General features: G+C 54.7%; 1 long non-coding RNA gene across 4 annotated transcripts; it reads left to right on the top strand.

The window, feature by feature from the left end:
- The first annotated feature begins 900 nt into the window (after nt 1–900).
- LOC113998726 lies at nt 901–4,183 on the top strand. Of its 4 annotated transcripts, none has more exons than XR_005563070.1 (3): nt 901–1,227; nt 1,752–1,911; nt 3,995–4,183. It is a non-coding gene; the product is annotated as an uncharacterized LOC113998726 (long non-coding RNA). The 4 variants fall into 4 exon arrangements; XR_005563071.1 differs by lacking the exon at nt 3,995–4,183 and adding an exon at nt 3,766–3,794; XR_003544573.2 differs by lacking the exon at nt 3,995–4,183 and having other exon boundaries at nt 903–1,227; nt 1,752–2,005.
- The last annotated feature ends 8,532 nt before the right edge of the window (nt 4,184–12,715 follow it).

Below are 12,715 nucleotides of genomic sequence, written 5' to 3'. Positions count from 1 at the left end.
ATGGGTTGCCTGGGGAGGTTGTTGTATCCCCATCCGTGGAATGTTTCAAAACATGACTGGATCCCTCCCTGAGCAGCCCGGTCCGATCCCATTGGTGACTGTGGCCTGAGCAGGAGGTCAGACTGAGAGACCTTGAACTGTCTCTTCTGACCCAGATTCCTCTACAGTCCTGCAGCAGTTCTGGCTTCTTACAGTCCATGAGACCTGTTGGTTCCACAGTCTGCAGAGAAGCTCCTTTGCCCAGCAGGCAGTCCTGGAATGCCCAGCCATCCATGGCAGAGATTCCCAGAGCTGCCATGTGCCCCAGCTGTCCCTGAGCCCCAGCTTTGGCCTCGGCACTGAAACGCTGCCAGGACCTGTCCCTGCTGTGCAGGTCCGTGGGGCTGCAGGACACGGTGTCCCACGGCACACACGGCCACTGGGTCCTGCCAGCTCCTGCAGCCTGGGCTTCCTGATTGCCGGGGATTTTAGGGGCCACCTGTCTCCAGGGCTGGGCAGGGAAACAGAGATTTCCTGTGCCTGGGAGCAACGCAGGGCCTTGCCAAGGCAAGCAAATTGCCTGGGCTTCAGGTGCCCGTGTGCAATTCCATGTCCAGGGTGTCTCCCCCAGCAGCAGGTTCCTGTCCCCAGTTCCCGATCTCCCTCAGCGGAGCGGGCGGGGCGGGGCCGCGGGGACCGGCGGGCTGGGATTGGGCGGCGGCGCTCGAGCGCTGATTGGGCAGCGCTGCCGGCCCGCGGTATAAAGGGCCGGCGGGGGGGGTGGGGCCGGTTGTGTGTGTGAGGGCTGAGGGCGCGGCCCCGCTGCTGCCCGGGCTGCGGAGGGGAGAGCGCCTTGGCCGCTGGGTTTGTGGGCCGGGGGAGCCGGGGGGCGTTTAGGGGCGCGTTGTGCTGGGCAGCGGGGGCCGGGTAAACCCCTTCCCTGCCGGGTGACCCTGGGGGAGCCGTGGCAGGACTGCGGGGCTGGTGCTCTCTGGGTGGATCGAGTTTTGCTTTGGAATTCCAAACCCTTTCCCTGTGCAGGGTTACGAGGCCAAGACTGCTTTAGCTTGGTTTTTTTTGGTGCTGCATTAATGCTTTTTGCTGGTTCTGTGTCAATTTGCAGCCTGGCTCGTGGTTTCCCCTGGTGCTGGGGAGTGGAGGCGAGTTGTGCTTCCTGCCGGGAGAGAGAAGGGCCTTGGGAAGCTGCTCCATGAGCCACAGCTGTGCCGAGCCCGGGAGTCTGTCCAGGTAAGAGCAGGGCTTATACTGCCCGTGAGGAGCTGGGTTCTGCTGCTGAAACATGCCCATGCCTTGAAATGCAAGGACAGGCAGAAGCTGGGAGGGACCCTGAGCACATTTGAAAAGCCCTTGACTGTGGGCGAAGTGTCCAGGAGAAATGATTCCTTTTTTTGCAGGGAGGCAGTTTGTGAGGACAGGGGGGTTGCTGTGCTCTCTAGCAAAACTACTGCCCTTGGGATGTGCAGGGTGAGGAAATGTTGGCCACGTGTGGGCTGGAGCAAAGGTGTGTGGGTGCCTGTGTGTGACAGCCGTGGGTGTGCTGGAAGGGGGTTCTGGTGCCATTGGAGCTGCCAGGGAGCCAAAAGGGGCACAGTTGTCTGAACAAGGTGAAAGCTCTGTTGGCCTCTGTTGACACCTGCACCAAAGGAGATGCAAATTTTCCCCCTCTGGGTTGCAGGCTTCACAAAGCTCCCAGGAAAGGAAGTTTTAGATTCCAACTCCCCTTTCTGCTAAAGGTTTCCTTGCTCTCTCAGCAGGATGTGGAGTGCCACCATGTCCCCGAGGTCACCCTTTCTGCTGTTGGGAGAGCATGAGGTGGATGGAGAGGATCCCCAGCCATCTGCAGGCAAAAGGGACTGGCACAACTGTGATTTTTCTCCAGCTCTCTTAAGGTGGACTTTCAGGGTACCATGGGTAATGTGCCAGCTCTCCTGCTGGAGTTTTTGTCTTCTGCTATATTTGAACATAAAGAGTAAAACTAAAGTCAGGTGTGTTCTGGAGTATGTTACACTTGTGCAAAGCTCCTTCCCTCTTTTTATTTTCTGTTCTGGAAAGCACAGTCTGGGGTTCCTGGGCACTTCCTATTAAATGATTCCATGAAAATAATTTTGTACTGGAAGGAGAAAGGAGCTGTCTGTTTGAGATCAGATGTCACTGATAAAAGCTTGATGTTTTTTCACTTAGTAAGCTTTAAAAATATCCCATAGTGTGTAGGAATGCCTGGCTTCTAAACCTCACCAATTGAGTCTTAGAAGTTTCTTTAAAGAGCTGAGTTCAGGCAGCAAAATTGGCCCTGCAGAAGGGACTCTGTACCTGCTCTCCCGTGGCTCCAAGGGATCTCTGGCCCTTCACGCCGGCACCGAGATTTTCTCGGGAAGGGCCTCAGATCCCCGGACCAGTCTGGGACACAGGCAAGATCCCCCTGCATTTATAAATGAGGCCTTGTTGTGGCTTCCTCCCCGTCCCCGTTGGTGGGTTCCAAAGAAGGGCTCTTGAATCATAGAATCATAGAATCGATTGGGTTGGAAAAGACCTCTGAGATCATCGAGTCCAACCCTTGGTCCAAATCCAGTCCATTTACTAGATCATGGCACTCAGTGCCACGTCCAATCTGCGTTTAAAAATCTCCAGGGATGGTGAATCCACCACCTCTCTGGGCAGCCCATTCCAATGCCTGATTACTCTCTCTGTAAAGAATTTTCTCCTGATATCCAACTTAAATTTCCCCTGGCGGAGCTTAAGCCCGTGCCCCCTTGTTCTATTGCTGAGTGCCTGAGAGAAGAGACCAACCCCCACCTGGCTAGAACTTCCCTTCAGGTAGTTATAGACGGTGATGAGGTCACCTCTGAGCCTCTCTTCTCCAGGCTAAACAACCCCAGCTCCCTCAGCCTCTCCCCATAGGACTTATGCTCCAGTCCCTTCACCAGCCTTGTTGCTCTTCTCTGGACCCGCTCCAGCACCTCAATATCCTTTCTGAACTGAGGGGCCCAGAACTGAACACAATACTCAAGGTGTGGCCTCACCAACGCAGAGTACAGGGGAAGGATCACTTCCCTGCTCCTGCTGGCCACGCTATTTTTGATATGCCTTTTGGGCTGTCCATTGAAGCCTTGGGACCAAATTGGGCCCCCTGGAGGGACAGTGCTGTTGGTGCCCCCCGGGTTGGGGCACCCCGAGGACTCCAGCGCACACCAAAAGGATTATTCGGGGAGATCCTCAGGGTGCCCGGCCCTGGGGAGTTCAAAGCAAGGTCCCTGCCATGGATTCAGGCATTGCTGAGAGTATCCCAGGTGTAGCTGTCCATGCTAGACATGGAGCTCTCTAATGGGCTGTAATTGGGTTCTAAAAGTGGTGCTCCAACTGCAAAGGAAGTGTGGGATTGGGATTAAGAAACGAGCAGTGATGGTGCAATTGGCTGTTTTCTCTTGAATGCAATGGTAAGAGCTGCAGGAGTGCCAGGTGTGTGTTCCAGTCCCCAGCATTTGGTTTGCACATGTCCTGGTCAGACACAGGTCCAACTTCCTCAGTCCTTAACACAAGAGAAGGAGAATTAAGGACTGGCAGTGTTAAGGTGATTGGTGTGACAGGGGTTAAACTGGGAAAACATTGGGGAATTCTTCAGTTGGTCTCTTTGCCAAACTCACCCAAACCTGTGCTAGGAAGAGATTGAGTGGAAAAGTTGAGGCAGAAATGAAATGAAAAACTGGGGATGTTGAAACTGTAATTGCTGGAACTAAATGTGTCAAAGCAGCAGCTCTTGTTGTGCAGGGAATAACTCCTGTCAGCAGCAAGGTCCCGACTGAAGTGGCAGCTGCAGTTGTTCCTGTGGTGTGGGCCAGTGGACTTGCAGGAGGGTGGAAGAGGGCAGAACCTGTAGGTATTACCCCTGATGTGGGATCTATATGGGTAAGGCAAACCCAGTATCCTTTAAAATCAGAATTCCAGCTTGGATTGGTTGCAGTAACAGCTAAATTGGCTCATCCTGGTTTGCTTGTAGGACGTGAATGCAAGAACCTGCCAAGAAAAGCAATGGCCAAGATGATTGATGAGTGCAGGACCTGAGAGAACCACCTTGAATGACAATCTCAAGGAGTTTCCAGTATTGGATTTAAAAGATGGCCTTTGCTGCATCTCCTTGAGCAAGGAAAGCCAAGAAACCTTTGCTTTTGAAGGAGAAAATCTGGAAAGGGGAAAGGAAGAGGAGAAGCCACCTGACTCCTCCCTGAGCCCCAGACAGCCCATGAACTGCCTTCCTGGGAATGGTAGGACGGGGTGGACTGTGGATTGCTCCCTCTGGATGTGTGGTAAGACTGTTATACCAGCTTTTAAGAACAGCCTGTAAGCATTTGCTGCCTTGGCTAGATGGTGCAAGGGCAGCCTTTAAGCAGCTAAAGCATTCCCTGAGGAGAGCTCTGGGTCTGCCAGATCTCTCAGAACTGTTGGAAGCATCTTTGCTGGGGAGGGCAAACAAAGGACAAGGGGTGCAGTGACCCCCCTGACAAGGGACTTTGAGTTAATGGCATCCCTGCAAGTGGACTTTGTGGGCTGTTCCCCCTGTAGGGCAGGTGATAGTCCCAGCTAGAGTGATGGGAAAAATGGTTAAAAGAGAGCCCCAAAAGCTGGAAATCCTCCTGGAGGCTCTTGGCAAAGAGAGTTTCCTGAGTTGCCCCTGCAAGAAGGATAGTGACAGCTCTTGAGTGCTAGTAGATCCTTTTAATAGATAGCCTTGAGTGTGTCCTTGTTGCACCAGTAGGCCTTGTCAAAGTCCCCATATTCCAGGAGATATACCTATTGAAGTTGAAAATGATCTCCATAATCCTTTGTTGGCTTGAGGCTCTCCCCTGAGGAACTCCAGGAACTCCTGGTGCCGCCTGGGCCGATGGATTGGACGCCCCAGCCCCTCCGTTCCTGCCCAGCCCCTGGGTCCGTGTCGAGTGGTGGCACTGCCAGCCCCTGCAGGTGAAGTGGAAAGGGCCTTCCCAGGTCTTGTGGGTCACATCTATAGCAGGTAAAGTTGCAGAAAAAGGACCTGGGGTCTATTATTCCTGAGTTAGGAAAGCTCCTTTTGGTTGGTGAGCAGAACAAAGTGGATCCTTAAGAGTTCCCATCCGGGTTTGTGTCTCAGCCTGTTATGATTCAGGGCTGTAGCTGTTGTTGTCACTGAGGAGTCAAACTCTGCTTTAAATAATGAGACACTGGCCTAATGGCCAAGTGTCAAGAAAAAAGTGGGAATGATACCTGAGTGTTGAGATGTAACAAGAGCTAATCCTTTTTGCAGTGGGATGTAGCCTGGAAACTGCACAGAGCTGAGCCAAGGGATTTAAAGGGACTAACCAAGGGAGGTGAGGAAAGAAGGAAGAAGGGAAGTGAGGCAGCAGCCAAGCAGCACCAAGTTCCTGTGTCAGCAGGTGAGTTGTCTTGAGGTTCCTAAGGCAGGCACTGAGGACTTTGAGGGCTCCAGACAGAGCAGACCTGCGAAGACCCTCGGTGAAGCCCCTTGGACACCTTCTAAGGGTAGGTGTGTATGGTAGTAAGTGTTGGAAAATGTCCTGAGTAGGGATTAGGAATGCAGGGAAGGAAAATGAACCCTCCTGTAATGCTGACCCCTCCCATCAGCTGCAGTGGAGATACCTGTGTGTGCCCTTTGGGAGCTGATTGCCAGGACACCCGTTGGGCTGGGATCATGGCAGGGTGTTGTAAGCAAGGAATGCCTGGCTTCTAAACCTCACCAGCTGAATCTTAGAGGCTTCTTGGAAGAGCTGAGTTCAGGCAGCAGAATTGGCCCTGCAGGAGGGACTCTGTGCCTGCTCTCCCGTGGCTCCAAGGGATCTCTGGTCCTTCACGCCGGCACCGAGATTTTCTCGGGAAGGGCCTCAGATCCCCGGACCAGTCTGGGACACAGGCAAGATCCCCCTGCATTTTGGGACCAAATTGGGCCCCCCTGGAGGGACAGTGCTGTGGGTGCCCCCCGGGTTGGGGCACCCCGAGGACTCCAGCGCGCACCGAAAGGATTATTCGGGGAGATCCTCGGGGTGCCCGGCCCTGGAGAGCTCAAAGCAAGGTCCCTGCCATGGATTCAGGCATTGCTGAGAGTATCCCAGGTGTAGCTGTCCATGCTAGACATGGAGCTCTCTAATGGGCTGTAATTGGGTTCTAAAAGTGGTGCTCCAACTGCAAAGGAAGTGTGGGATTGGGATTAAGAAATGAGCAGTGAGGGTACAATTGGCTGTTTTCTCTTGAATGCAATGGTAAGAGCTGCAGGAGTGCAAGGTGTGTGTTCCAGTCCCCAGCATTTGGTTTGCACATGTCCTGGTCAGACACAGGTCCAACTTCCTCAGTCCTTAACACAAGAGAAGGAGAATTAAGGACTGGCAGTGTTAAGGTGACTGGTGTGACAGGGGTTAAACTGGGAAAAACAAACTGGGTAATTCCTCAGTTTCCCTATTTGCCTTACCCGTACAGATCCCACATCAGGGGTAATACCTACAGGTTCTGCCCTCTTCCACTCTCCTGGAAGTCCACTGGCCCACACCACAGGAACAACTGCAGCTGCCACTTCAGTCGGGACCTTGCTGCTGACAGGAGTTATTCCCTGCACAACAAGAGCTGCTGCTTTGACACATTTAGTTCCAGCAACTACAGTTTCAATATCCCCAGTTTTTAATTTCATTTCTGCCTCAACTTTTCCACTCAATCTCTTCCTAGCACAGGTTTGGGTGAGTTTGGCAAATAGGGAAACTGAGGAATTCCCCAATGTTTCCCAGTTTAACCCCTGTCACACCAGTCACCTTAACACTGCCAGTCCTTAATTCTCCTTCTCTTGTGTTAAGGACTGAGGAAGTTGGACCTGTGTCTGAGCAGGACATATGCAAACCAAATGCTGGGGACTGGAACACACACCTGGCACTCCTGCAGCTCTTACCATTGCATTCAAGAGAAAACAGCCAATTGTACCCTCACTGCTCGTTTCTTAATCCCAATCCCACACTTCCTTTGCAGTTGGAGCACCACTTTTAGAACCCAATTACAGCCCATTAGAGAGCTCCATGTCTAGCATGGACAGCTACACCTGGGATACTCTCAGCAATGCCTGAATCCATGGCAGGGACCTTGCTTTGAACTCCCCAGGGCCGGGCACCCCGAGGATCTCCCCGAATAATCCTTTCGGTGCGCGCTGGAGTCCTCGGGGTGCCCCAACCCGGGGGCACCAACAGCACTGTCCCTCCAGGGGGCCCAATTTGGTCCCAAGGCTTCAATGGACAGCCCAAAAGGCATTTCAAGAGCCCTTCTTTGGAACCCACCAACGTGTACGGGTAGGAAGCCACAACAAGGCCTCATTTATAAATGCAGGGGGATCTTGCCTGTGTCCCAGACTGGTCCGGGGATCTGAGGCCCTTCTCGAGAAAATCTCGGTGCCGGCGTGAAGGCCCAGAGATCCCTTGGAGCCACGGGAGAACAGGCACAGAGTCCCTTCTGCAGGGCCAATTTTGCTGCCTGGTTGTGGAGGTTTGAAATCCCTGACATTCCTATTGCACTGCAGGTCAAGTCTTGTGGGTTCTGAGGGGCACAGGGACGGTCCCTCAGTGCAGAGAGAAGAGCTGCTCTGCCCATCAGTCCTGGGCTCAGCTGCCCTGTGCTGGCAGCTTGGAGCTGGAGGAGCATCCCACTCAACTGTTCCCCTACAGAGAAACTGCCCAGAGATCCAGGAATCCATGTCCAAAGAACAGATTGACACACCCCTCACCTTTTCATCTCTCCCCTCCCAGAGTGAGACACAAACTGCTGATTGCAGCTGCCCAGAGCATTTCCATGGATTTAGCACTGAGGAGTTTTCTCCATGGGGATCCTGTGCAGCACAGAGATACTATGGCAGAGCTGTGCCCTTCTGGAGGGCACCTGCAGCCCTGCAGGACACCCAGGCAAGCAGCTAAATCCCCTGAAGGTGCCTGGAGGGCACTTGGGCACTTTGCTGCCACACACACATCCCCACAGCAGCACCCTCAGGAATCTGTCCACCACAGGAATCTGTCCACCACAGGAATCTGTCCCACCCTCAAACCCCACAGTGACTCAGAAAAGCCAATGGTGAGAACAAGGAGAGCCCAGGCAGCAGGGAATGGCAGTGAAATGCCACGGTGCTGCTGCCAAGGGAGGAGGGACACTCAGAGACAGCTGGAAATCAGGGCCCTGTCGTTGCCTGGGCTCTGGCTGCTGCAGGGCAATGCACAGCCCAGCCCCCGTGGGCCTGAGGGCACAGGCTCTGCTTAGGCTGGGAAAGGAGCCCAGGCAGGAGCTGCTCAGGGAAGGGGTCTGTGCCACAGGGACAGCAGGGAGGGGCCCACATCCCCCTGGCCAGCACTTGTGGCAGCAGCTCCCTCTCCCTGCCTGCCTGTCTCTGGGTGAGGAGCTGTTCCTGACAGCAGCCCCTGCCTGTGCCCAGCTCAGCTCCCTGCCAGTGCTGCCAGAGCCATCCCCAGCCCAGTGCCCAGGGGCAGCTCTGCCTGGGCAGGGGCTGCAGAGCAGATCCCAGATCCCCTGCGGTGGCTGGGAAGGGGGAGGTGTTCTGGGGGGATGTGCTTCCTGAGAAGGGCCCCTGGAAATGGAGGAGGTGGAGCTGAAGCTCTGAGGAGCCCTGACCCTGCAGCTGAAGGGCCCTGCCCTGCCCTGCCCTGCCCTGCCCTGAGGGGTCACTCCTTCCACCCCCCCCTTCTCCCTGCAGGGCCGTGGCAGCTCCTTGGCCGGGCTGAGAGCTGACCCTGGCAGGCAGCAGAGTCCCTGCCCCAGCACACAGAGCCCTGGGGCAGGACCCTGCTCTGCCCCACAGCCCTGGGCACCCCTGGCTGCACCCCCACCTGCCCACCCCACAGCCAGCCCTGGCCCAGGGAACCTTCTTGCCCTGGGCCTCTGAGGGGGCAGCAGCAAGTCCTGCTCTGCAGCAGCTTCTCCTGCTGCAGCCCAGCAAATCCAGCAGAGCCATCCTGACAGCTCCTGCCACTGCTGCCATTTGGCAGCTGGCAGAGGCACTTGCAGGAACTCCCCTGCACTGCTCTGCAGCCAGAACCTGACCGTGGCAAAGGGCTGGCAAGGTTCCTCCCCTGAGCAGCTCTGCCCTGTCCTCCCACCCCAGGATCCCTTGAACCTCCTGCTCCCTTCTCCTCTCTGCCCTTGCTGCCTGCAGCTCCTGCCCTGCTCTGCCATATGGCCACTTCCCCTGCACTGCAGCAACTGGGAGAGTCCTGCTGAAAGATCCTAGAAGCTGTGGGATGTGCCAGCTTGAGGAGATGCCTCCAGGAAGGGAAGCTGAACTTTCCTACAGCCAGAGAAATCTTCCTTCAAATCCTGGGAAGGTGTCTCCCATAGTGAGAGCTCAGTCACCTCCCAGCCCAGGCTGCCTCTCATCTTCCTGCCTTCTCTCCTGTGCCCTGGGTGCTGCAGGCAGTGCCCTCAGCCCTGCTGGGCTGTGCAGAGGAGCTGCTCACCAGCAGAGCTGTCTCTTTGAAGCTCTTCTTGCTTGCCAGGAGCTCCCTGTGTGCCAGGAGCCCGGCCCAGCTCAGCAGCACAGCAACAGCCCCAGGCAGCCCTTGCTCTGCCCCTCTGGGCTCCCTCCAGCTGTCCCTGGGGCTCCAGAGGAACCTGCTGGCACACAGCTGAAGGAAATCATGATGTGCCTTCTCTCAGCTGGGCACAGACACTTCTTTCAGCACTGTCATTTCTCCAAACAGACACACAGGTAAGTCCAAGAGTCCCCTTTTCATGTCCCATCATTAGACAGGAAACCCAGACAGTGCCCAGGAGGGATCTCCTTCACCTGCACTGAGGGAAGGGACTCAGCTGAGTCAACAGAGGTGTCTCCTTGTGGCTCTGCAGACCTGGGGCCAGAAGGACACTCAGCTCCCTCCACAACCCCCATGGGCTGGGATTCCTCCTGCCCCACTTCAGTGGGCCCAAAACAGGCCCCTGCAGTGACTCCTTGTCCCAGCTCCCATGGGAATGAAGGAAGACCAAAGCCAGGAGTGACCTGCTGGGACACAAAGCCCTGGTTCCTTCTGAGGGACCAGAGGTGACCGAGATTCCTGCTGGGAACTGCAGGCTCCAATGGAGCAGTTCCTAGGGACAGGGCAGCAGCTGTGGGATCTCCTTGGAGGCTGCTGGGACACTGCTTTGGCCAACTTCAGGGGCAGAAGGTGCCCACATGTAGGACAGGGGAACCTGTCACTGTTCCTTCTGTCCAGGGCAGCCCCTAGAGGTGTTCAGGTGACCAAATGGAGTCAGGTGGCACAGGGAGAGAGGTCTCTCTCCTGTTCTTTCTCAGGGTATTTTCTACATGTCCTCAGAGTACAATGGCCGTTGTCTCCTGGACATCCCTTCACTGCTGAACCTACTTCAGGGCAGCTGAGCCTGGACTGAACAGCCAAAGAGGGGCCTGTAGTGCCAGGGGAGGTGCCAGGGCTCTGCAGCACAAGTGCAGCAGCTGCCCTGGACAGCACAGGGCCTGTGCAGGGACCCCGTCCCCATTCCCAGCAGTTGTGGGACAGGCACCACCCAGGGCTCCTCAGACACATTGGGGGCCTTTGGGGCAGGGAGTGAATCCCAGCCCTGCAGGGACATAACGTGTGGCCCTTCTCTATCCAGCTGGTGCTGGGTAGTTTGTGAATACAAAGCACATCCCAACAGGGTCTCCACTCCTGTGCATTCCCTTTTCGTGTGGTTTAACCCCAGTGAGCAGCCAAGTACCACAGAACTGCTCACTCAGTCTCCGACCTCCCCCTGCACTGACGTGGGGAGGAGAGTCAAGGAAAGACAAAACCCGTGGGTTGAGATAAGAAAAATTTAATAACTGAAACAAAGTAAAGTATGAAAATAATAATAAGTGTAGTAACTGTAATAATAACTGTTTTGACAAGGGAGACAGAATAAAGAGAGAAAGAAATAAAACCCCAGAGGAACAAGTGATGCTCACACACACTGCTCAATGCCCCACACCCCAAGCAGTGATCTGCCCCTCCTGCACAACCCCTCCTCATGTATCCACTGGGAATGATGTTCTGTGGTGTGGAATATCCCTTTGGAATGTCCAGGTCACCTGTTCTGGCCCTGCTTCCTCCCAGCTTCTTGTGCATCTGGCAGAGCACAGGAAGCTGGAAAGTCCTTGATTAGGGTAAGCACAACCAAACCATCAGTGTGTGATGAACGTTGTTCTCCCATGGAATCCAAACCACAGCCCTGCACCAGCTACTAGGAAGAAAATAACCTCTCTAGTTAGGAAGAAAATTATCTCAGCATTAATCTGTAGTTAATCTATAGGAAGATTAACCCTATCTCCTAGGAAGAACAGCCAAGACAAGGCTGGTATTCACCCCTTATTCTGCACCATTTACACCGTGTCAGATCCCACACTTTCCAATACATTCCACCATCACCTTTCCTATCATTTGATATAAACCCACAGATCTCATTGCTTAGTCTATGAAAGTCTGTTGAGTTCATTTAGTCCAGGATTTTAGGCTCCATCTGCCAAAATACTCTTTCAGGGCAGGAAAAATGCTGTCTACTGTGGGATTGTTGCCTGTTGCAGCCAGTTCTTGTCCCATCACCGCTGTGCTTGTCTGGTCTCCTCCAAGCTCATTGTTCATTTCTCTCAGTGATTTTCACTGTAATACCCCCGACACAGCAAAGAGTCGCCACAGCAGTGAGAATGCAGTGTTAGAGAGTTACCACTGTAACACAACTGAATTCCTTGGCTATTCTCACCCAAAATCCAACCCCTTCGAGGCACACACTGGATTTCCCATCTTTCCCTCCTTACCCACCAAGTGCATCCGTGTCCTTGAGCAACGTGAATCCCACGGGTGCACTTCCCTTTGCCTGAAGCGGGAATAACCCAGACTGTGTTCCCAGCATGTTTTTAATGTGCACTACAGGAACTTTATCCCTTTCTATGGCAGGTGAAAACTTGGATTGGACAGGGCCAGCCCAATTGGCACATCCCCCGGTGCTGAGTGACCAGGTGGCCTTTGCTAAATGTGCATCCCAATGTTTGCAGGTCCCAGCACCCACTGCATCATTCCATCTTTCCCGAGGCTGGTGCATGGCAGGTGTGCTGCTTTTAGCACCAGCAGGAAATTAAAATTCAGATCAGTCACTCCCCTTCCCACACCCCTTCTGGTGAGGGAGGGACAAAAAATGAGAGACTCTGGGTGGAGATAACAATTCACTAAAAGCACAGAGCAATGGAATAAGACACGCGCAGTCACAACAGCAATATCAGCAGCAAAAGTATCCAGAAAGAGAAGGTGTTTCACCCCCAAAAAGGGGTCACCAGCGGGCACACAGACAAGATGCCGGGTGCTCTCCGAGCGACGTGTCTGCGCGGCATCCCCGGACAAAGGCAATGCGGTGGGGGAGCTCCCAAGGGTAATGTGTCCAACCCCTGAGCCCGACAACAAGGAGAACCAAGGACAAGCCAAGCCCCGGGAGCTGGGTCATCGTGACCGTGTGGCGCAGCCGCTCCCTGGGCTCAGTCCCGCGCTGGCTCCTCTCTTCTCCTCCCAACCCGAGGGCTGAGGGGGCTGAGGCTGCCCCCCAACCGCCCCGTCCTGCTCAGAGCTTTGGTTCAGCACCACGGCCCGTCGTGGTTTCCCCTTTCAGCACCAAAGGTCCATCGTCCCAATCTGGGGAAAACGTGAGGGGGAGCAGCGGGGCAGAGGACGGGGAGCGC

Source organism: Pipra filicauda, unplaced genomic scaffold (genome assembly GCF_003945595.2).
Source record: "Pipra filicauda isolate LSUMZ 115617 unplaced genomic scaffold, ASM394559v2 scaffold185_size1782982_pilon, whole genome shotgun sequence".
NCBI lineage: Eukaryota > Metazoa > Chordata > Aves > Passeriformes > Pipridae > Pipra > Pipra filicauda.
Note: the sequence above shows the minus strand (reverse complement) of the source record. Positions and strands in the feature narration are given on the sequence as shown.